Source organism: Erpetoichthys calabaricus, chromosome 5, assembly GCF_900747795.2.
Source record: "Erpetoichthys calabaricus chromosome 5, fErpCal1.3, whole genome shotgun sequence".
Lineage (NCBI taxonomy): Eukaryota > Metazoa > Chordata > Cladistia > Polypteriformes > Polypteridae > Erpetoichthys > Erpetoichthys calabaricus.
Genome location: NC_041398.2, coordinates 226636359 through 226661324, shown reverse-complemented (window position 1 = coordinate 226661324; position 24966 = coordinate 226636359). Strand labels below are relative to the sequence as shown.

Below are 24966 nucleotides of genomic sequence, written 5' to 3'. Positions count from 1 at the left end.
TACTCTGGGACAGGAGGCGTCTCACTTGGACCGGTGCTCCACCACATCAAACTCACTCTACTCTGCCATATTATTTATTTGGAGACAACCATTGCCTACTGTTTCAACTTGTTTTGCACCATTGTGTGCTTGTTTTCTTTTGTGCTTACAGCACCGTATTAAACAGGGCAGCCCAGGTATCACCCCAACATTTTTTGGACTTCCCTGTGTTTTCCCTCAACCACACTGGTTGCCCTAAGGTATAGTTAAGTTACAAAGAAAACACACTTTCTTCTACAGTAAGCATGAGTCAGAAAGATGCGGAATCAGCTGAAAATCAACTGCCTCATATCTCACAATAATAAGTGGCTTATTTCTGCAATGCAAGAAGCCTTTCCTGGGCTGGGATGAGTCCGACTTTGAGATCTGCATGGATCCCTGCTCCCATGCATGAAAACAGCTCTGAAGAAGTTGTCTTTTTCTTTTATTGAATCACATGAGACAGAGACGGAGTCATCTTGTCAATGAAGATTTACTAAGTCGTCTTGCTCTTTCAAGTCCGTTTTTTCGACTCTAAAATAAAGTCTGCTTTCGAAGAAGACTGTACAACTGAAAGCCAAGAACACAACACTATGTGGATTATTTTCTCAGAGGAGTTACCCTGATTGTCAAGCTAAACTGGTAAGAATGAGTGTGGGTGTGTGTGCATGAATACGGCTGCTCCTGCCAGCATCGATGAGGTCCTCTTCTCATTTGGAGCTTGAATTTTATTTATAGCATCTTAGCACTTGGGCGGCACGGTGGCGCAGTGGTAGTGCTGCTGCCTCGCAGTTAGGAGACCCGGGTTCGCTTCCCGGGTCCTCCCTGCATGGAGTTTGCATGTTCTCCCCGTGTCTGCGTGGGTTTCCTCCGGGCGCTCCGGTTTCCTCCCACAGTCCAAAGACATGCAGGTTAGGTGGATTGGCGATTCTAAATTGGCCCTAGTGTGTGTGTGGGTGTGTTTGTGTGTGTCCTGCGGTGGGTTGGCACCCTGCCCAGGATTGGTTCCTGCCTTGTGCCCTGTGTTGGCTGGGATTGGCTCCAGCAGACCCCCGTGACCCTGTGTTCGGATTCAGCGGGTTGGATAATGGATGGATGGATCTTAGCACTTTGTATTAACAACAGACAGTGGTGCAAGAAGTACTCAAAGAATTTACTAAAATAAATGTACAAATAATTAAACAAGCAAAAATGTTATTTTCTACCTAAGTAAATGTAAGAAAGTACTTGCTTGAAAATATACTGAAAGTCAACCAGTAATTTTTTTATCCACTTAGTCCTGAACAGGGTCACAGGTGTCTGCTGGAGCCTATCCCAGCTAGCATAGGGGCCCAAGGCAGGCACAAACCCTGGATTGGGCACCAGTCCATCACAGAGCAAACACCCACACCTCAATCACACACAGGACAATTTAGGATCACCAGTTCACCTGCATGTCTTTGGACCATGGGAGGAAACCTGTGAAAGAAATCAATATATTAATTAAAGAATGAAACTTGTCCTCTACTAGGACAAGTTTAATAAAACCTCTTTGAGTCAGAAACCAGGCAGGAGAAAACCCATACTTTCTGTCTTTAATTATCATTTCAGCAAATGCCAAAGAGGGTGCATTCATCACAGTAGTCTGTTACAGAATGGTCAGAAAAATAAGGGCATATGTCCATTTTATAAACAACTGAATTTACATAACAGTGTTGATTAACTCTTTGAGGGCTAATTATTTTTTTCCGTTTTGGCCCAAGGATGAATGTTTTTTTCAAAACACTCAGTTTTCTAAAAAAAACACACAAAGCAATGGTTTCACACATAAATCAACATAAAATATTTATTTATGTCAAATGTCACTGTGTTTTATGTTCCATAAGCCTCTACACTATGTCATTTCACATATCTATTACATAGCATAGTCCTGGAAATTATGGTAACATTCAAAGCAGCCAATGAAGTGCATTGCCACATTACACTGCTTGCACTGGCAGGGCCATCTTACCAGCATCATAGGCCCCCAGTCAAAGTAGCTCACTGGGGACCCTGTTTTGATAGCAAAATAGAAACATACATAGGCATCAGAAACATCGTGGGCCCCTATACTCCTGGGGCCCCCGGCCCGTGCCCATTGTGCTCATACATTAAGACGGCCCTGAACTGCAGTATGTGTTACACTGGTGCCACTATTTCACTTGTCTGTTGCTGCATGCTGTGGCCACTGGCAGCGGTGGCTGTGCTAGGACAGCTGGGCAACTGGCAGGAATGCACAGCAGACCAGCTACCAAGCTGTCTTTGCACAGCTGCCCAGCTGTCTTTGTGCAGCCAACGGCGAATACACTGCAACAGCGGTCACAATACAACACAATCTAATTTGTACCTCTTATTATCGTAAGTGGCATTCCCCCCAGGCTTACGTTGCAATAGGCACACCAGCTACATGAATGTGTTCACTACATTCAGCTGGGGTCCGATCAGCTGATGCAGGTACCTCACTTTTGTTTTCAATGTCCAGATCACTTGCATGAAAATCAGAGTCTGATTTAGAAATAATACGCAAAACGTCATCCACCGAGAATTTTGCTTTGTGCTGTCGCTTCGCTCTCTTGCCAAATGCTGATGCCATTTTAGATGTTGTTTACTCTTCGTGACTCACGCATGCACAGGGATTCGAGGTCAAACCAACGAAGCCAACTTTCCTTCTAGCAAAGACAGTTGAACTATAATGTAATGACAAGTATTTCCGACGTTTACAGCTGATTACTGACCTCTACCTCTAAATGTTGACATCTGCCTTTAACCCTTTGTGTCCATATAAGCCAACATCCGCCCTATATTTACTCTGATTGGTTTGTTGACTTACACCCAAATAATTTACCTGAATAAAAGTCTATTATACTATACTTTTGTTCTTCTCATATCTCTTAGGTTTATCTATTACCCTTGAAATCTCTGTACTGTATATGTGACAACAGTCCTGTCTTGCTTACATCTGCTGATTTCTTGATCATCTCTTAGTACATTTTGTGTATTACATCAGACTTTCTCTTAGTACATTCTTGTTTTTTAGTCACTTAACCATTCCAGTAGTTCTCTTCATGACATTTCTAAAGCAAATACTTATATATTTCAATGTACACTGCAAACAAAAATACTATTGTTACCTCTAAATTATTTTTGCACAGACTGGAGCACCCAGAGGAAACCTATGCAGATACAGGGAGAACATGCAGACTCCACACAGGAGGGACCGGGGACACAAACCCTGGTCTCCTTACTGTGAGGCAGCAGTGCTTCCCAATACAAGTATTAAAGTAAAAGTACTTGTCGAATGTGTGCCCTGATTTAACAGTGTAATATGGCATTAGGTGTGCTTGCTGAATGTATATTGTGTTAAATACAAAATAGCTCTTATCGTGCCACTTTAATTAACAATCATACAGATTATGCTGATGAACGCATTGATATAATATTATGTTTAAATATTCTGTTTAAAACAATTCCAATAACGAACTGTACAAAATAATGAATACATTCTAATATAAATGTGCTGTTATTGTATAGTATTACGATGATGTAGCTGCTTTAAACACCTAAAGGAAATGTGCCACACGTGCATTTTAAACCTGTAAAGCAGGGGTTCTTAAACTTTTTAATCTGAGGACCAAAATTAGAAAACTGGGGCCCAAGAAGGGAATTATTATGATAGTGACAAAAAAGAAAAAATGACAAATAACAATAGCCATGTAATAAAAAAGTTTTTTTTTCCTTTCAAGTATATTTTCTCACATCAGTATTATTAAAAGAGAGAAGAAGGAGACTAACATATTGTTAAAAAAACAATACGTTGTTTATCCACAATGCATCTTCATAATATTTGGGACAAAGACACATTTCTCTTTAATTTAGCCATCTGCTCCATGGTTTAAAATTACAAATCAAACAATTCAGACATGATTAAAGCACACATTACAGTGATATTTGCATTTAGGAAACTTTCTTGTATTGGTTTGCATAGTGGCCCTATTTTAATATACTGTATAATATGCTACCATGCAAGATTTTAAATCACCTGTAGCTCACAAACCGTTTCAACTTTTGACCTGAAATTTGGCACACATACTACGTGACATCTATTATCCGCTTTCAATGTGATGAATGACCTCCAAGGTTATTCCTCTTTTTAATTTTATTTTATTTTATTGTAGAATCAACTCTCGCCAGCAGCCGTGCAGTGCATGCATACGAATGCCATTCTCATCCTTACCACCTTCGCTGTCACTTCCTCTACTTCTTCACATCTTAAATCATTGTTGAGGCAGATTGAAGACTTAAGTGCCAGCTTAAGTGAAAAATTAAGGAAAACGTACTAAGTAACTGCAATACAAACACTGACTTAATCAGTTTTAACATGAAAGATGCCGATGAAAGAAGAAAAGAAGCGAGCTGCTAGGGTGGAGAAAACAAGAGCTGCTCAGGAAGCAGCAAGCGCATCAACCTCTGAGAAATCGAATGCTAAACGTACAGAGAAAGAGGATGAAAACTATAAGTCAAGTGTATTCACTGCACGTTATCCTGCATTGCACCATTACTGGTTTTTCATATGTTTTATTGGAATTAAAGAGAGACGAAAGGGTTGGCACCCGAACATTTTCCAGTGGAGCCATGCAGTTCCTTTCTCTGCCATATGCATACCATCTTCAATGTTTGTTTTAATTGTTATGCTTACAGTTTGTTAACATGTTGTAGTGCTGACTGGCATTTCTAAGGCCTGTGCGGGTGAGTAAGCTCAGCAAATAATAAAATGCTGTCCCATCATCGTCTCCTTCCAGCCTTACTCTTTCTCCAGCTAAGAAAGACTGTGTTCATGCAAACTAAGGAAATGTAAGTATGCAGACCGAGAGATTGATATATGGTACGAAACTTTTTAATACATGTTAATCATTTTAATGCACTCCAGAAACAAGATTTGAGAAATCGATATACCTGTCATCAGTATTCTAGGTGAAAGCAGAAAGTCTTCTGAGAGACGAGAGGCGGGACTGTAGACAGATTTTCTTCAGACCGAGACTTCCAGAGGCCTTTCACTAAATGTCAGTGTGAAGCGGTATAAATTGAGAGGTAATTACTGCTGCTCTGACTGAACAGCAGGAAGCTTGGCATTTCTGTTTTAGGAAATGACGGATGTTGCCATTCCTGGTAGCTAGTGATCTTATTTTTATGTTATGAAAAAGGCCTAAATAAAATAATAGCAGCAGAACATCCTATGAGGGTTATACCACACGGTTGCTTAATCCCCCTCAATTTGGAATTTTATGTTGAGTAAGAAAATGGTACAAAACAAAAGGTGAGAAAACTTTCCCTTGAGGTGTCATTAAGGCTTTGTGTCCAGGTAGAATACTACAAATCTGACTTGGAGAAAGACTTGCAAAATGCTTGGCAAGAACTAATTAGGAAAGAGTGCTTCAAGTATAATGCAGAGGAGCAGAGTTTAGGCAGAATGTAAGATTTATTTACAAATTCATTATGAAACCTGCTTAATCCCCTTTATGGTGATGAAGCTCATAGCCTTTCCCAGCAGCATCGGATCAGACTCAAGCACCAGCCCTGGGTGGGCACCAGTCCATTGCTGGGCACAGCCATGCATACACCCAGTCAAGCCAACTGAGGGTTGCAAATGAACTAAATATGTTCATGCAGTGGTTTGAGAAAGCATTGACCCCATCAACTTTTACACCATTTAGCGTTGTGCTAAAATAATTTAAATTCTTTTTTCCTTTCATCGAGCAATACTCAATACCACTGAATGACGGAATGAAAATAGGATTTTAGAAATTGATAAAAATTAAAAGCCGAAGTATCACATTAACAGAAGTATTTTGTTTTGACACTTTGATCCCATTCCATAGATCATCATTGAGATGTTTCTACACCTTCTTTGGAGTCCACATGTCGTCAATCCAATTGACTGGTAAGGCACACAACTGTCTATTGAAGGTTTCACGGCTTACAATGTGTATCAGAGCAAAAACCAAGCCATGAAGGTGAAGGAATTGCATGCAGAGCTTTGAGACAGGATTGTATTGAGGGACAAAACTGGAGAAGGCCAAAGAAAATTCCTACAGCATTGACAGTTCCCAAGAAAGCAGTTGCCTTCATAATTCTTAAATGTGAGAAGTCTGAAAAACAACCGCAACCCCTTTTAGAGATGGATACCTGGCACAATGGAGGGAGAAAGGCCATGGTGAGAGAGCTGACCAAGAACCCAATGGTCACTCTGGCTGAGCACCAGAGAAACGTGTAGAGAGCAGGGAGAAACTTCCAGAAGGATAACCGTCACTGCAAGACTTCACTGATCTTGACTTTATGACCGAGTTGCCACACAGAAACCTCTCACATACTGTATGAAAGATCATTTAGAGTTTGCAAAAAGGCACCTGAAGAACTCTCAGACTGTAACAAACAATGTTCTCTGCTCTGATGAAACCAAGATTAGTGTCATATTTGGAGGAAACCATTTACTACTTATTACCTGCACAATGCTATTCGAAAAGTGAAGTATGGTGGTGGCCACATCATGCTGTGGGGTTGTTTTTCAGCGGCACGTTCTGGTAGGCTACACAAAGTTTAGAAAAACCTTAATGAAGGGTAGTACAGAGATACCCTCAATGAAGACCTGCTCCAGAGTGCTCTGAAAACCAGCCTGGGATGAAAGTTCACCTTCCAACAGGATAATAAACCTAAACACAAAGCAAAAATAACACAGGTGTCACTTAGGGAATGTCCTGGAGGGGCACAGCTGCCAGAATCCAGACTTTTGAACCCAACTGAACATGTCTGGAGAGACCTGGAAATAGCTGTCCAGTGATGGTCTCCATCCAACCTGACAGAGCATAAGAAGATCTGCAGAGAAGAATGGCAGAAAATCCTCAAATCTGGGTCCAAGCTTATCGGGTCAGACACAAGAAGACTTTCAAGATGTAATCACTGCCAAAAGGACTTTATAGAAATAGAAACCCATTTTATTGATGGAACTGTTGATTGGGCCTTAAAGTCATAAGCATCTTTCTAAATTAAATTTTTGAGATGAATTGTAACCTGGATGTTAAGCTGGTTCAGCTTTATTATACATGGAAAATTTCATTATGATTCACTTGGCTGTTTTGGAATAGTGGTTTCCCCAATTAGGGCACCCCTCCACTTTTGAAAAAAAATTTTAAAACACCATTTAGCCAATGTTTTAGGTTAGACCAATGACTACCTACAAACAAAATGTCATGAAAATTGGTGCAGCCATTTTAATGGGATTGCATCACGATAAAGTCGGGCAATTCACCTCACTCAATTTTGGTGAATCGCAAAGTAGCCTTCCTCTTTGCTGCATCCCTGAAATGCCATCTCACAGCCCTTGTTGGTGCAGGCACCCCAGTTTGGGAATCCCAGCATTTTTATATAATTAAAGCATCTTTTTAAAAGTTCACTCTTTTAAACATTATAAGAAATGTCCTTTTCTTTCCAGAAAAGTTCTGCTCATTCCTCCAACAATTCGACTTTTCATTTGACTCTAAGCATATCGTAATTTAGGAAGCCAAAGAATTCTCGTTATGTATTAAAAATGGGGATATATGATAACTCAAATCTAATGTATTCAATGCTTGCGGAGAGTGGTAATTATTATTATAATTATTCTGTTGTTTTTGTTTCATTAACAAGATCAATAATGACTATGTGAACTCAAACTGCCTAATTAGAAAGCAACAGAGCTCTGTGCCACAGCCCAATTCTTAATTCCTCATTCTCTCCCACAGCGCACATTAGAGAAACAGTTGTGACAGTATAAAAAAAGTCGCAAAGGCAAAACACTCCATGAAAAGCTCATAAAATAAAACAACTTCTATATGAACACAGAACAGTCACTTCTCTGTTACATGTTTGTTTGTCTTGTGTTTTGTGAGCCAGAACACAACTGGATGGTGTCAGGGATTTTCTCTTTAGTTAATAATTAGCTGTTCCTTGCAGCTCTGCCCGTGTAGTAGTGAAATAGGACAAACTATAAAAAATTATTTTAAAAAATGTAATAATTTGTAGTGAGAAGAATTTATATTGATAGCTTTCGTATCCAAGGGCCTCTTGATATACAATATTTTTGGTTTTGCTATCAGATCTCTTTGCCAAAAATGTAAAAAGTTGGCAAGGTATCTCTGGCCAAGCGGAAGGTAGGTACGCTCCAATGTCAAATATTGCCACTGTATCTGATCGTGTTCAGCTCTCCCCATGTGTGGAGAAGAGTATGTGTCCGTGGTATAACTGCCAAAGAGCAGCTACCCTCTAAAACACATGTAGCTCTGATCTCTCTCTCTAAAATATCAAACGTTAGTCCTTAACAATCTCTAGATAATAATGTCTGTTGAAGAAATAGGTTTCACTATGTACGCTCCAACACGTGGCGAGAGGTAGACCGACTCGAGTGGAGGCTGGCGTGTGAGTGAGGATGGCCCTGCCCAGCTCCCTACTCCTGAGGTCCCACCTCCCTGTCCCTGTCTCTCAGATATGCATGAATAAATCAGTACTGCAACCAAACTACAATACTTAGCGCGATGAGAGAAATTGCAAAATCAACTGGAATGTTCAAGCAAATTCTAGAAAAAAAAATCTGAATCTGTTAAGTAGTTACCTCGTGAAAAGTGGACAGACATACAGACAGCGAGACAGAAGTTGGATTTTATATATGTAGATATGAGTTGAGGCTCTGGATTATTTGAAGCAGGTGTGTCATTTGGATTCACAAATTTCAGGTTCTTGTCCCCCTCTGTAATTTTTGTGGGCAGTCTTACTCAGATTACTTGGATTTATGAAGAGCAGGTTCCACTTAAACTTGGATAATCATTTATCCAATATATAAATTTAAAGATAGAGTCCCCCTTGAAGTTATGCAACTTGTCTATGCAATATATAAACTAGAAGAGAAGAGTTCTCCTTGAAGTTGCACAATTGTCTATTGAAAAGAGACAAAAGGCACAAGATTAAGGGTCTGGGGCACCTGAAGGCAAACCCTGTATATTACATTACGCAAAAGGCATAAAATAAAACACGTGGTAAAGCACAATGATGAGACTTCATTAAATCTCAGTTGGTCTGTCCAAGATGGTGTCATTTCTTCTTATGTGGAATTCTGGGAGAAAGAGGCGGGTCCAGGTACTCTGTCCCAGGAAGTGACGTCAGAGTGGGAGATCTCAATCTTCCTTTCTGCAGATGGGGAAGGAGAAGAGAGAGCGTTTTTAGACAGTGCCCCCTCATGTCTCGGTGGTAAATTACACTCACCGAAGCCTTTATGTTGCTCTCCAAGAACACGCATATGACACTATCCAGTATATAAACTCAAAGAGAAAAGCCCCCCCCCCCCCTTGAAGTTGCTGAAATGTCTATACAATATATAAAATTGGAGAGAAGTGTCCCTATTGAAGTTGCGCAATCATCTATGAAATATATAAATTTGAAGAGTTTTCCTTGAAGTTGTTCAGTCATCTATCCAATAATCAAATTCTAAGAGAAGAGTCCCCTTTGACGTTGCACGATTATCTACCCAATGTATAAACTCGAACAGAAGAATTCCCCTTGAAGTTGTTCAGTCGTCCATCCATTATATAAACTCGAAGAGAAGAGTCCCCCTTGAAGCTGTGTGACTGTCTATACAATATATAAATTAGAAAAGAAGAGCCCCTCTTAAAGTTGTACAGTTATCTATCCAATATATAAACTTGAAGAGGAAAGTCCTTCTAGAAGTTGTTCAACCGTCTATGCAATATATAAACTCCAAGAGAAGAGTCCCCCTTGAAGTTGTTCAAATGTCTATGCAATATAGAAACTTGAAGAGAAGAGTCACCGTTGAAGTTGCTCAATCCTTTATCCAATATATAAACTCAAATTCAAAGAGTGCCCTTTGATATTGTGTGATCGTCTATGCAATATAAAATTCGAAGAGTCCCCCTTGAAGTTACACAATTGCCAATCTAATATATCCACTATTTAAATTCTAAGAGAAGAGCCCCCATTGAAGTTGCATGATTGTCTATCCAATATATAAACTCAAGAGTCTCGTAATCGCCTATCCAATACATAAATTCAAAAAGTCGGGGATGGTGAGGTGGGCAGCGGGTACAGCTTGAAATTGTGCAATTGTCTATTCAATAAAGAAAATAAATTAAACCAAGGGAGCCAAACACAGTTACCTTAAGCAGGTTTCAGGCTGAACTGAGACAATGTTGAAATTTTTGGACATCCAATGGTACTCAGGTTAACTCGTATATACTGTAACTGTTAGTTAAGGATGCTTTATTTGTTATATCAGTCTGTCATGGCAAATAATTTGCTAATCTTGCCGAATTCCAAAATATGACTTTTGTACTGAAGAATCCACACTTAACCTTAAAGTAAAACTTTGTTAATGTGAAACATTTCTCCTTCAACTCCCGTCCTTTTGTTCTCCAGGCAATTGCATTCTAAATCATATCAGCATTCGCAGAAAGCAGTTCTAATAATGGATTCATTATCACATAATCTGAATCAGAGGATGAAGCGTCAACGAAGGCATAGGTGGTATTCCCTACAGCAGACATATTATTAACCACTGTTGAAGGCATTTAACACTAAATATTAAGATTACAAAGAGAAGGATTATGCATATTATTAGAGTAAACATCTGCAGCCAGGTTGGCATCATGTTTGTCTAATGTCTTCTGTTCCATTAAAAGCCCTTCATTATGGAGATGTTTCACTCATCACTGGCCTCTCTTCTCTTTCTCCTTTTATTTCCCTTAATCCTCCACAGTCCCAAGTGAACTTTTGTCTTTTCTTCCACTCAACAATCCCCTTGGCTGGAGCACAGAAGGCTCTTTTAAACATTACTTTGGGAGTACTTCCAGTCCAAATGTACTTCCAGGTCAGACCATGCCTCGAAAAATCAAGTCTCTTCCTATTTGAACAATTTTACGATATTAATAATCCTTGTGTTTATTAATTATACTGTTTTTTAAAACTTACAGTTACCCTAATATACAGTAAGTGTAATAGCTTGGAATCATGGGTATGGAGGTGTTGGGATGGAGGAAAAGAAGGTGGCCAATGAGAAAGTGGATGGACTGCGTAAGGGGGATCTGTGGGATAAAGGCCAAGAAGTGTATCCAGAATGGTGGAGGAAGCTGGTCAAATGTAGCGACCCCACATGAAACTGGGATAAGCTTTAGAAGAAGAAGAAGAGAAAGGAGAAGTAATAACTAGGAATTCCTCAGTGGACTGGCAATAAATAGAATCAATCATTAATTAATAATATATTCACTTAGCTCTCTATAAAAGGGTCAACATGGCCTTCAGCTTCATTCTCTGATTTTTAAAAATGCTGAAATGAATTCAGATCTATAACTGAGGAGGCCATTGTCAGCAGACATTGAGGCTTCGCTAGTGGAGCGTCACGGCGGGTCTCGTGTAGAGTGGAAAGACAGATCTGCCATTGTTCGGCCGGAGTGGCGTTGTCTGACTCCCACTCGTGTGCATGCCTCCCTCGACCTTATAACGCTAGAAGAGTAAGGGCTCGTTTATACTTCACGCTCAGAACGCGTACGTGCCCGCATCATGGCTGCCACGCGTTCCCAGCATTCATTTGATGCGTCCTCTGAGCAGGCCCTCCAAAATTAATGCGACGCATGCGCAAGTTGCAGTACCAGCAAAAAGTCGGGGGGCGCAATGTGCTAAACGTCAGAATGTGACGTCAGAGTCCCTGTTTACTATCTACATGTGACAGAAAGCCGCTTTGCGGATCCTACGAGATCGGTGTGCGCACTTCGATGTTTGATGAATGGTTCGATGTGGAGAAGCAAAATGCTGACATACAGATGTATTCGTGGTGCTTTTATATTCAAGTGTCGCATATTCCCGATCGTAATGACACGATACATTTTTAAAGTCTCACATACCGTCTTCTGTGCCGTCTTTTTTTCTAGGGCTTCCTCTGCTCCTGACAGCAGTGGATCACCAGCAATAGATCGCCAAACTGAGCACATTAAATGTATGATATTCCAACTCTCTGCACATTTAGAATCCTTAGATTTATACTTGATATCACTTTTATGATGAAATGCATTAAAGTATGTACAGTATGTTACATTTTACAGATAAATCGGTAATTTTGTTTAAATAATGAATACTGTTAATAATTACACACATGGGGGTGACACGGTGGCAGAGCGTTAGCGCTGCTGTCTTGCAGAGAGTCACGTCGCTGATATTCCCTACCTGGAGTTTACATGTTTTCCTGCTGGGTTTCCTTTCAAAGATATGCAGATTTGGTTACACTAAAATGACGCCAGTGTATGTGTGTGCTTGTATTCACCTTGCGATGAGCTGATGCCTCGTCCAGGGATTGTTTCAGCCTCGTGCCCAATGCTAGCTGAAATGGACAAATCCCTGGACTGATGGATTTAATCATTAAACATCCTTTTTAGAGATATTGCGGTAAGGTGTCATCGGAATTTAATGGGTGTTTCAGGCAATTCACAACACAGTGAAGCCGAACCTGTTCTCACAGTGATAATATCTCAAACTGCCACCTGGTGGATTCCTCCAGATTTACGTAAAGTAAGCGCGCAAGTATAAACAGTACAGCGCTTGTGTAGCAGGAGCATCCGCTGCAGCATGCGTTGCGTCGTGTCGCGTGAAGTATATAACCCCGGCCTAAGAGAGAGTGTGAAGCGCTTTAGTATCGGCTTGCCGCAGCTTATAAAAGGGATCCCATATCGACAGTTGTCTGGACAGTAGCTTGTGGAAGGGAAAAAAAAGAGGGCTTCCGTTAAGTTTTATAAGAGAAGAGCAGTTCATGTCTCAAAGGCCTGGGCGGGAGATGCGACTTTTTGCAGACGTGTTCACATCATCGTGTGCCCATACAGTTCGACAGTTTAATTGGTCGGCACGACGACACCGAATACAAAAGGGAATTTCTGGCCTCTAGAGGGGGTCTTCTGGCTAAATCGTGCAGACAGAGAGGTATTTGGTAGAACATTGTCTTGAGTTTACCAAGCACTGCGGCTTGTGCCTTGATTTTTGTAAATATTTTTTTTTCTTGTATAATTATCTCTGGATTAGCTTTGGTGGAGGTATTTATTGGGTTGTGGTTAATGGTGCACAATTTTTGTATATACACTTTTTTCTTTTTCCACATTTTGAAAATTCTTGTTTTTGGTCAACAATAATTTGGTTTTTGGTTTCTGTTTGAAGGAGCAGCTTCCTGACTTTATTAGCTTCATTTTTGTGTATATACAGTATGGGTTTTACTATTTTGTGTGCATTTGTCTTTTTCATTTGGGACTTTCAGTCAGCACTGTAAATACTGTATGTAGTCATCATTTTGGGCTCTGTTTCATTATTGTTTGTGTATGTCCTTTGTGGTATTGGACTGTGTCATCAGTCAGTCATTACCCAACCCGCTATATCCTTACACAGCCAGCACTGGGCACAAAGCAGGAACAAAACTCGGGCAGGGCGCCAGCCCACCGCAGGGCACACACACACACACACCAAGCACACACTAGGAACAATTTAGGATCGCCAATGCACCTAACCTGTGGGAGGAAACCGGAGCACCCGGAGGAAACCCACGCAGACACGGGGAGAACATGCAAACTCCACGCAGGGAGGACCCAAGAAGCGAACCCAGGTCTCCTTACTGTGAGGCAGCAGAGCTACCACTGTGCCACAGTGCCGCCCATTGGACTTTGTATATATTGTAGCGAGTGGCTGGGAGTGGTACCCAGCCGGGATGCCCAGGAAGACCGGAGGAGGGCTTACGCCTCCTCCAGACCACGAGGGGGCAACTGCCCTGGTGGCTTTGGGGACCACGGGAACAGAGCTTAGAAGCTCAACCCTATAGGGGCCCGTGTTCACCACCAGGGGACGCCCCAATGCCTGAGGAGCCCTGGCCCTCAGCACTTCCACCACACCTGGAAGTACTGGGGGAAAGAAGACCAGGGACACCCGGAGTGCTTCTGGGTGTGCAGCCGGTACTTCCGCCACACTTGGGAGTGCTGGTGGAAGCTAATATGGAGGCACCTGGAGCACATCCGGGTGTGTATAAAAGGGGCCGCCTCCCTCTATTCGATGGCTTGAGTTGGGAAGAAGAAAGACGGAGCTCAGGAGGACAGGAGTGGAGGCAGCCTGAAGTAAGGAAAAGGCATTGTTGAGGCCTGGACTTTGGGGGAGTTTTGGGGTTGTGTGAGTACTTATTTGTAAACAATGTATACAGTAATCCCTCGCTATATCGCACTTCGCCTTTCGTGGCTTCACTCTATCGCGGATTTTATATGTAAGCATATTTAAATATATATCGCAGATTTTTTGCTGGTTCGCGGATTTCTGCAGACAATGGGTCTTTTAATTTCTGGTACATGCTTCCTCAGTTGGTTTGCCCAGTTGATTTCATACAAGGGACGCTATTGGCAGATGGCTGAGAAGCTACCCAACTTACTTTTCTCTCTCTCTTGCGCTGACATTCTCTGATCCTGACGTAGGGGGATTGAGCAGGGGGGCTGTTTGCACACCTAGATGATACGGACGCGCGTCTAAAAATGCTGACAGATTATCTTCACGTTGCTCCCTTCTGTGCAGCTGCTTCATGAAGCGACATGCTGCACGGTGCTTCGCATACTTAAAAGCACGAAGGGCACGTATTGATTTTTGATTGTTTGTCTTTATCTCTCTCTCTCTCTCTTTCTCTGCTCCTGACGGAGGGGGTGTGAGCTTTGTGCCGCGGTGCTTCGCATACTTAAAAGCCAAACAGCCCTATTGATTTGTTTGCTTTTCTCTCTCTCTCTGACATTCTCTGCTCCTGACGTGCACTCCTTTGAAGAGGAAGATATGTTTGCATTCTTTTAATTGTGAGACAGAACTGTCATCTCTGTCTTGTCATGGAGCACAGTTTAAACTTTTGAAAAAGAGACAAATGTTTGTTTGCAGTGTTTGAATAACGTTCCTGTCTCTCTACAACTTCCTGTGTTTCTGTGCAAATCTGTGACCCAAGCATGACAATATAAAAATAACCATATAAACATATGGTTTCTACTTCGCGGATTTTCACCTTTCGCGGGGGGTTCTGGAACGCAACCCCCGCGATGGAGGAGGGATTACTGTAATGAACATGTGTTAGGTGAACCATCGCTGTCCGCCTGTCTGTGTCCAGGCCAGTTCCCACAATATATATATATATATATATACATTTTCCGCAAGACGTTATTTTTGTTTTTCTTTATGTGCACCTATGAATAAAATTTCACTTTATTTTTGCAAAAACCCTGCCTTTTTGTGTCCGTGTCTCCCTGTCTTACACCATCATCCTGGTCACGCCTAGAGTGTAGGTTGGTGTCTCCCAGTTCCCACTACACAGGGTGTCACAGTGATGTGTATGCATTCATTCAGCACTGTTATGTACATTCAGTTGATTATAAACACAGATCTATGCTCTTATTCGCTGACCATCTGCTGACACCTCTGCCCGGGGAAGCTGTCCCTTAGTAGATTGCTGTAACAGGTGGCCCCTCTTCATGAAGTGATAATTAAAGACATAATAGACAAGCTTCCTCCTGCCTGGTTCTTTGGTTTGATTAACTGTTTAATATTCAAAGAGCTCCTAGTTTTCTTTCTTTAACATATATTTCCAATTTAATTTCTTCCACAGTTCATTCATCACTAGAGGGGTCCCTGTGCTCAGGATCAGGGGTTCTGACTGATGTTCGCCCGTCTTATTGTCCGAGTCTGAGTCCAGAGATGTGTTGCAAAGTCCAAGATCATACTGAGAAGTTTGTCAAGGAGAAGCCGTAGAATGATTGTGTTGCAAATACTGTCCTGGCATAGGAGGCGGTGGAGTCTCAGTGCTGCAAGATTAAGTTGAGAGCCATGTTAACTGACCTGTTGGGCACGGTAAGCAAACTGTAGTGGGTCAATGCTGAAGAATTAGACGTTTAGATGTTTTTATTATTGCACATGTCAGCACCCCTGGCCTGTAATCAGGTAAACATGAATTATTTTGCTTTGTAGGCGCAGGGATGATTGTGGATTCTTTTAAACAGACAGGAACTTTGAGTGGAAATGTCCATAAATGCTGGAGCTAACTGATCCATGGCATCGTAGGATGGAGGGAGAGACATTTTGCGGACCATCAGATGTGTGGATAGATTAATGGGTGTATGAGTTTAAAGCCTTCCGTAAATGGAAGCACATGCTTTACGAGGATAAATTAAATTTAACTGAAGGTGGACCACTCCTTGAGATGTTGACCACGCAGATGAGCCCTCCGTGGGAGGAATTTTTCCATTTTTCTAAAATGGACATTGCCCATGTTTTGTTTGGTTTTTTTCCAGGCGTTTTTGCGGTTTTTCCTTATTTTGTGACCACTTTCAGGTATATTGTGCCTTTTAATGGAGTTTAGATGCATTTAGGCTACAAGTTACTCCTTATTTAAAAGCGCTGTAATTATCTATTTCAGGCTGATTAGCAGGAGGCTTGACTATAAACCAAGAAAAGAAGTATGTCTGCTCTATTTTTATACTTCAGGCAACCCACAACAATTTATTTTTATGTAGTGCTCTTCATGAAGCAGCAAGCATTTTGTTGGCTTTGGTTAATTTAAGATGCTCTTGTTCCTAATGCCCTGCTGAAAGGTGAGTAGCTAAAGAATTGGACCATAGAGCACCGTGGGGGTCTGTAGGCGGGAGACTAGAATTATGTGGTGGGAGAAGTGAAATTCAGTTTATGAAAAAAAAAAAGATAAATGGGCAAAATCATATTGAACACCTTTAGTGTCTGTGTTTAAGACGTGGCATTTGACTTGCCTTCAACAAATAACGCAAACAAAACATCACAGTTTATTCATGACAGAAGGATTAGAGAAGACAGACGTATATCTCTACAGTGGAATCAGAAAACATTCAGACCCCCTCACTTGCTGCATACTTTCTTGTGTTGTAGATTTCTAACAAAGCTGGAGAGTAAGACGATGGGATAAACTGCCCAAATCCAGGTATGCAAAGCTTGGAGATGCACTAGGGGCTTTCCACAATGTACTGAGTTAAGAGTCTGTAACCAGTAGGGGGTGCCACTGAGCCCCAAACCCCAGGCACAATCACACCCAAACTAGTCATGGGTTCAAATACAGTCCTTTTTCATTACTAAACATAAATAACAGAAGGATTACAGAAGATGGAGGTATACATTGTGAAGATTTGGGATGCACAGCTCCCCAAACACCCGACACAACAGTTACAAGTCTCTGGACACAGATGTTTACTATTTACACTCCCCACAGGAATGCACAGTACAATTAAGCACCAAAGGCACAAAGTAGCACGGAACTTTTCTTGTTCTTCTTCCTCTTCCTCCTTCTCCACCTCGTCGTCATCGTCATCTCCCTCTCTTCTTCACTTCCACTCCTCCTTCAGCAAGCTTCGTCCACCTCCTCCCGACTCAGGCTCGTCTCTGTGAGGCAGCTGGCACCTTTTAAGCCACACCCGGGAGGACTCTAACTGACTTGTTAGGGAGTGTCATGAATTGCTCCTAGGTGTAACGGAAGCCCAAAGCAGGGCTCTGCAGCTCCCACAGCAGGGATCAGCTGATCAATACCAAGTCCCATAATAGCCCTGTGGGTCTCTGAGGGGCTGTTGCACCACAGGGGGGATGCCAAATAGTAGTTTTGGGGAGATTGCACCCTTCATAAGTTGTCTCCCCCTGTCCTTCCATTATGGAGGTGGCCTGGCTGGGTAACGGTGCCCGCCACAACATCTATAGTGTGTCACAATAAGAGTCGAAAGACATCAAAAAGGTTTGGGGCAGCCACCCGTACATTGTGCCCTGGCTGCAAATGGGTAATTAGATTGTGAGATGTTCACAGGTCTGAGTCCAAAACAGAACTGAACTTAAGATTGTAAAGATGGCAGCTTTAAAGGCCTCAACAGGAAGTGATGTCATCAGTGGGGCCGGACGTGACCTCATCTACGGGGTGGAACCGGACGTGACGTCATCAATGGTGCTGAAACCGTGTGGGATTTCCCGTGGATGGTCTGCAGAGGATTGAGAGAGAAAGTCACTGCACCTCCCTGCCCCTTGGTCTGGCATGGAACTCCTCTTATTCAGGCCCTTTACCTTCCTCCCAATTGCACGTGTGTGACAAGTGGAACTGGAAAGTATTCAGAACCTCTCACTTGCTGCACACTTTATTGTGTTGTAGATTTCATTTGAAATGGATACAATAGCCATTTTTGTTCATTTATCTTTACTCAATAACCCATAACGAGTGAAAACATGTTTGCAAAAATGTTTGAAAATTTTTTAAACATCAAACACTGAAATCTCACATTTTTGTACGTATTCACACCCTTTGTTGTGGCACTCCAAATTGTGGTCTGTTGCCACCTGTTTGCTTTCATTCTCCTTGAGAACATGATTGGAGACCACCTGTGGCAAGCTGAATTGATTAAACATCACTTATAAAGACACACACCTGTGCATATAGAAGGTCTGGTAAATCACACTGCATGTCAGCACAGAAAGCAAGCCATGAAGTCCAAGGAAATCTCTGTGAATCTCAGAGATCAAATTGTGGTGAGGCACAGATCAGAACAAAGTTCATAAAGCATTTCTAAATCTTTGAGTGTTCCCAGGAGCACAGCAGCCTCGATAATTGTGAAATGGAAGAAGATTGGAACCTCCAGGCCTCTTTATGCTGTCTGGTCAAACTGAGTAACCAGGCAAGAAGGGCCTTGGTCAGGGAGGTGGCGAAGAACCCAATAGTCACTCCAACAGAAGTCATCTGCTGAAGTGGGGAGAACCTGTTGGAATGACGGCCATCTCAGGAGCACTCCATCAATCAGGTGTTCATGGCTGAGTGACCAGATGGAAGTCACTCTTGAGTAAAAGGTGCATGACATCTTATAAGAATCTGAGCACATGTGGATAAAGTTTTCTGGACTGATGAGGCAAACATGGAATTTACTGGCCAGAACTCCAAGCACTATGTCTTGCAAAGAGCAGGCACCACTCATCACCTGCCTAATAGTATCTTTATGGTTAAGCATGGTAGTGACAACATCATGTTATGGGGGAGTAGGGACAAGGAGACTGGTCAGAACTGAGGAAAGGATGAATGCAAGCAGATATGGAGAGGTCCTTGAAGAAAACCTTTTCCAGAGTACGCACGAGCTCTGACTCGTACTATGGATGGTTTTCAACACAACAATGACCTGAAGAATACAGGGGTGGCTTCATGACAAGTCAATGGCTGTCTTTGAGAGGCTCAGCCAAAGCCCAGACTTAAACCCCTTTATATGGCAGTTTGCAGACATCTGAAAACCAATCACACAGAGTTTGAGGGTGAAAGAATGAGATAAAACTGCCCAAATCCAGGTGTGCAAAACTAATAGAGACTGCAGAAGAACTGATGCTGTAATTCCTGCAAAGTACTATGTGGAAGGAGGGCCCCGGACACAGACAGGCAGACATGTTAGTTGTACCACCACACATTTATTTACACTATTTACAAAAGTTCCGTGCCACATAAACAAACCCCAAGACTCCCCCAAAGTCCAGACTTCTCACACAGCCTTCTCTCTCTCTGTCTTCATGGGCCACTCTTTTGCCTCCTCCCAGACCTCGTCCTTCTCCTCACCCGACTCCAGTCCTTAATAAGGGTGAGGCGGCTCCTTAAATAGGCAGGTGGCTGATGACCACACCCTGCCACCTGCCACAACTGAATTATGGGTCTGAATACTTACATGAATGGGAGATTTCAGTTTTTGATGTTTATTAAATTAGCAAACCTTTTTGAAAATATGTTTATGGGTTATTGAGTATGGATTGTTATGATGGGGAATGGGGTGAACAATCCTGCTGGTGCCCCCCTGCCAGCTCTGTCACTGGTGCTTTGTAATTTTATGTAAATGAGCCTAACATGGGCAGCATTGTGAAAAACAAAATCCTGAAAAGAATTGTATTTGAAAAAAAATGCATTGTTTCTTAAAAAAATCTAAAAAGAAAAGAAATAGGGAAGTAGATTATCCCTTCAAAAGGGCAAAATTTGAATTTCAAAATAGGCTGCTAAAATAAAAAATTAAAAGGGTAACATTTGTAAGTTCCTTTCTAGATGTGCCAGTAGTAACACACTATCATTTTAGGCTATGCTGCTGGCTGTGACACTTGAGAAGTTTACCTGCCGATGACACACTTGCTTCCAGCCATATGCGAGTGAGACGTGCTGCTTGAGCTACACAACTGGAAGTTCCGGAAGGTGAGGTGTGAATGAGACGTACCGAGTCACTGTACTCAGGAATTCCCTGTGACTGTAGGCCACCCTTTCTGTTATTCCTGCCGGGGATGAAGTGACCTGAAAAAAAACTCACAAACCAGCAGCCGGGAAGGAATGCGGAACTGCAAGTCAGCCTGGTAAAGTGAGCCAAAATAGCTGGGGCTGGTGAAGGACAAAAGAGAAACTGGCTTGAAATATTCATAATAAAGGCAGGTATATACTGTAGCTTGTCTTACAAAAACAGCAAATGGGCCAGACACATCATTCATTTAGTTCTGGATTTCACTGTTCACGGAAAACAGTAACAACATTTATTTATATACAGTGTCACACACATGTGCTTAGGAGTCAGCCAACAAGCTCTAAGGTGAATGTTCTACCACGACATGAAAGGTTGATTTTGAGTACTAGCGTCGCTCTCTCCCTTTTACCAGACCCAAAGAAGACAAATAAGAATTCCATGCACTTACCTTCACTACTTCCGGAATCTCAAAATGGCCACTCCACATCAATTCTGTTTCTGACTTCCAGTGAAAAGGTCACTTCCACCCCCTAATGATGACATCACCTCCGACTCATTTGTGGTGATGTCAATCCCGGCTCCCCTTGATGACGTCACGTCCGACTCCGCCATTATGCCTTCACTTCCGGCTCCCATTGATGACCTCACTTCCGCCTCATTCTTGATGACATCACTTCCGACCCCACTGTTTTGATGTCACTTCCTGCCACATCACACCCTGTAACCATTTTGTGTATAAATATCCTGTAATACTGTACTGTATTTTGTCAAATGCTTTGGTTTTTGATCCAACTTCATTCAATTTTCATCATGTCCAACGGACATTATACAGGGCAATTTCCCCAACTCTTTTTAATGTTTCCTGAATCCAATTTATGTATTACAACAGTAAAACGTTGATTACCCATTAACTGTCGGGACAAAAAAAAAAACCTTGCACACGCCAGCGTCTGCCTATCACTACTGTCGCACGACACACTATGAGCTCTGCACATTGGAACAACAACCTTTTGCTAGCATGTTGTGTTTTTCCCCAGCAACACGTGTCATGCCACAGTTTAAAGTCAGCTTTAATAGCGTTTTGTTGCTTTTCTCTTTTGTTATAATTACACTATTATAGGCCTACATTATTTTGGCTGATAAACATATGTGTTTGTGGTGTTGGAATTGTCACAAAAAAATGAAATTATTAAACGTTTACGAAACGGCAAAAGCTCTTCAAGTATTGCCACAATTTACGTAGTAGGAAGAACAACAGTGAGCAATATACTGTAAAGTGTGATGCCAACAAAATCGAAAAACGTGTCGAAAATGGAAACCACTGACGGTTGTGTTATTCTGTATTAATGTTAAGGTTCTTATGTATTGTAATTTTCTTTTTCAATCCTGTTATATTATGCTTTGTCAATATATTGTGACGTGCAGGCAGCTTGTAATGCGCTGTGCGGGAACAGAAAGGGAGGAATGAATGCTGTAAGTGAAGCGCTCCTGTTCTGTAAGGAGCGGACACGCCTGTTAGGAGATGAGTGACAGGAGACGTTAGGAGAAAAGGAAGGTGCAGTGTAAGGAAGTTTTGAGTAGGGAGTCAGGACACAAACAGAAAAAAGAATGTAAGCAGCAGGAGAGAAACGGATTAGTAGGGAAAGCTTTATTTTACTGTTTTTGAGGTGTGCTCTGTAACGTCTGTTTGTTACGGACTCCAAGTAAAACATAGAAGTTGCATTTTCTTATTACGCTGGTCATTACAATATTATATGAATTAATTAATTTATAATACTATATTTAGTTAATATAGTTTTTTTGTAAATAAATACGACTACTGTACTGTATATGCTCACGTTTAAGTCGGGTCTTGAAACCCGAAAAATCAATCTTAAAAAAAGCTCCCGACTTTTTTACATCTTCTTGCTTCCTCCAGTCTCTCATCAGTTTCTCAGACACATCGAATTTGGTTGCAGCAGCGCAGTTACCAATTACTTTTGCTACTTCAACGACTTTTAATTTAAAACCAGCTTCATATTTTCTTCTGATCGAACGCTCCATCATAGATAAGGGATGCTCTTACGATAAACGTGTATGAGGGTGTGAGGTACAAAAAACACAAAACAGTGCAAACATCGCTTCAGAATAGTTCGGGTATTACCGTGTGGTCACGTAGGCACAATACACATGTGGTTAACTCTCTCAGGTGGGTGTTAACATATCATAATCTCTTGGGCCAATAGCGTGAGTTTTCTGCATTCAACTTATACAACCGACATTATAAAATACCGGAAATTATATGGTAAAATCAAGTCCCGACTTATCCGCGGGAGGACTTGAATGGGAGTATATACGGTATTCACTAAACTAATGCACTGTATATAATTTTTAAACAAGCTGTTCTGTGATCCGTCTTTTCTTTTATCCGTCACGGCCTTGATGGATCATCAAGGTTTGACTGTACAAGGAGTGTAAGAGCCATTTGTTAGTTATAGGTTATGTTAAGTTGATAGAAGTATTTTCTTTGTTATGTTAAATGGTTGCCTATATACAGTATTAGTGCATTGTCTTCGGGAGGTCCTATTATAACCCCCTTAAGCTGAATTGAAATGGAATATTCTGCCGATTTCTTGCTCCTCTGCCTACAGATTAGTCTCGATTAGTGAGCTGCCATGCCATCAGTAAGGCATGGAGGGCACACAGTTTCAAACCGTGGCCAGTTGTATGTAACGTAACGTGCTCTATTGAACGTGCAGCGCCATACGTTTCGAACGCACTGAATGTATTAAGTAAAGCCTAGAGAAGTAGCTCATCTTTAAGTATACAACACAATTTATTTTTTGTATAGCCCAAAATCACACAGGATGTGCCGCAATGGGCTTTAACAGGCCCTGCCTCTTGACAGCCCCCCCAGCCTTGACTCTCTAAGAAGACAAGGGAAAACTCCCAAAAAAAAACCTAGTAGGGAAAAAATGGAAGAAACCTTGGGAAAGGCAGTTCAAAGAGAGACCCCTTTCCAGGTAGGTTGGGCGTGCAGTGGGTGTCAAAAGAAGGGGGTCAATACAATACAATACAATACACAGAATAGAACAAATCCTCAATAAAAAAATAAAAAATTTTTTAGAAGTACGGAGCAGAATTTAACAGTAGATGATATCACATAATAAGATTTAGATAATTTTAGACTCCTGGAGACCTCATCCATCAAGCTGCCTCCCCCATTTGGCCATTCCACGGCTGAAACAGTGTTGGGCCAGCCAATCCAATGAAAGGACCCCTCTTTCTCACGATTCCTGCGATCCTCCATCAGGGATGACTTTACCTACGGCAGGCAAAACAACTTGGCAGGTGGGCAGTGGCACTAAGTGCCACATTTGAGTACCGAGAAGAGAAACAGAATAGTATAGAAAACAGCTGAAGTTTAGCAAGAAGTTAAAGAAGAAGCATGTCTTCCTTTTTGGTCTTTTTATTCTCCGTGTGTAAATACTCTTTCTCTATTTTTGCGTGAACTGTTTGCTTTGAATTTTCACTAAACCTTATTTAAAACAATCTCTTTTGGGCTGAGAAATTTGTTTTTGTACGCGTTGGACTCTTGATCCTGCCTTACCTACTTAGCAGCTACAAGGAGTGTATCTCAAACTTGGTTACAAAGAGAAAAAGAAATATTTCCATTAAAACAGTAAACGTATAGTGACTGCACAGAGTACAAGTCGTTTGGAATCAGAACATAGATGGCAAGAAATAACTAAGGTCAAAACCGTTATGACTGGATTGAGTTGCACAGCTCAGGATGTGAAACAAAAATAGTGAGAAAGTCACAAACCAAAAATAGAGAGCCGAGCCAAAGCCAAAACGTTAGCCGTTAATCTTACAAGGGAATTCCTTAAAATTCTCAAATAAAAACGCTAGGTGGTCGGGGGGAATCCATAACCTTGGACAATGAAAGCTCTGCATTGCTGGCTTAGGAGTCGTGACGCTGCTGATGTCACTCATTGTGACTTATGTGAGATGGCGCCCAGCATCCTATGAACTTTTGAAAGCGGCAACCATAACTGTCATGTTTCAGCCAGCATTTCTCCTCTGGTGTTTCTTGTGTGTTTTGTCTAATTTTATGCCATTTGTTTATATGAATGTTTCTTTTGATTATGATGTACATTATTCTTTGTTTTTAGTTGATTATGTCTAATGTGTTTTGTGGGTGGGTCCCCAAGAGGCGGAGCCACCTGCCAATCACCGCTAGGAACTGCCTTCCTCCGTCATATTCTTGGTTTAGGTATTTTTTGTTCACTTTTGTGTCCTTCTATGTATTATGTGCTTTGTGTACTAATCCTTGATGAGGTTTCATGTGTTTTGTGGGCCGTCCCCCCAAGGGGCGGGGCCACCTGCCAATCACTGCTAGGAACTGCCTGCCAACCTGTTTATTGGAGGGCCTTCCATAGTTGGTGGTGGTTCGCTAAGGAGTGGAGTGTTTCTTGAGTTTAACTGAGCTTTTTGGTTTTGCTTTGTGAATTTGGGTGGAGTGGTGGCTCTGAGGCTAGGGGTCTGCACTGGCAATTGGAAAGTTGCCGGTTCAGATCCCATAAATGCCAGAAGTGACTCTACTTTACTTTGACATTGCTGCTGA

The 24966-nt window shown here is 41.8% G+C and overlaps 1 long non-coding RNA gene across 1 annotated transcript in view; it reads left to right on the top strand.

Annotated features, from left to right (window-relative positions):
• Positions 1-7807, top strand: part of LOC114652293 (uncharacterized) — a 71303-nt gene extending 63496 nt beyond the window's left edge. The window contains exons 4-5 of the long non-coding RNA XR_007935059.1: positions 4212-4887; positions 5000-7807. This is a non-coding gene — a long non-coding RNA (uncharacterized LOC114652293). The remainder of the gene's footprint in view (positions 1-4211; positions 4888-4999) is intronic.
• Positions 7808-24966: the final 17159 nt, after the last annotated feature.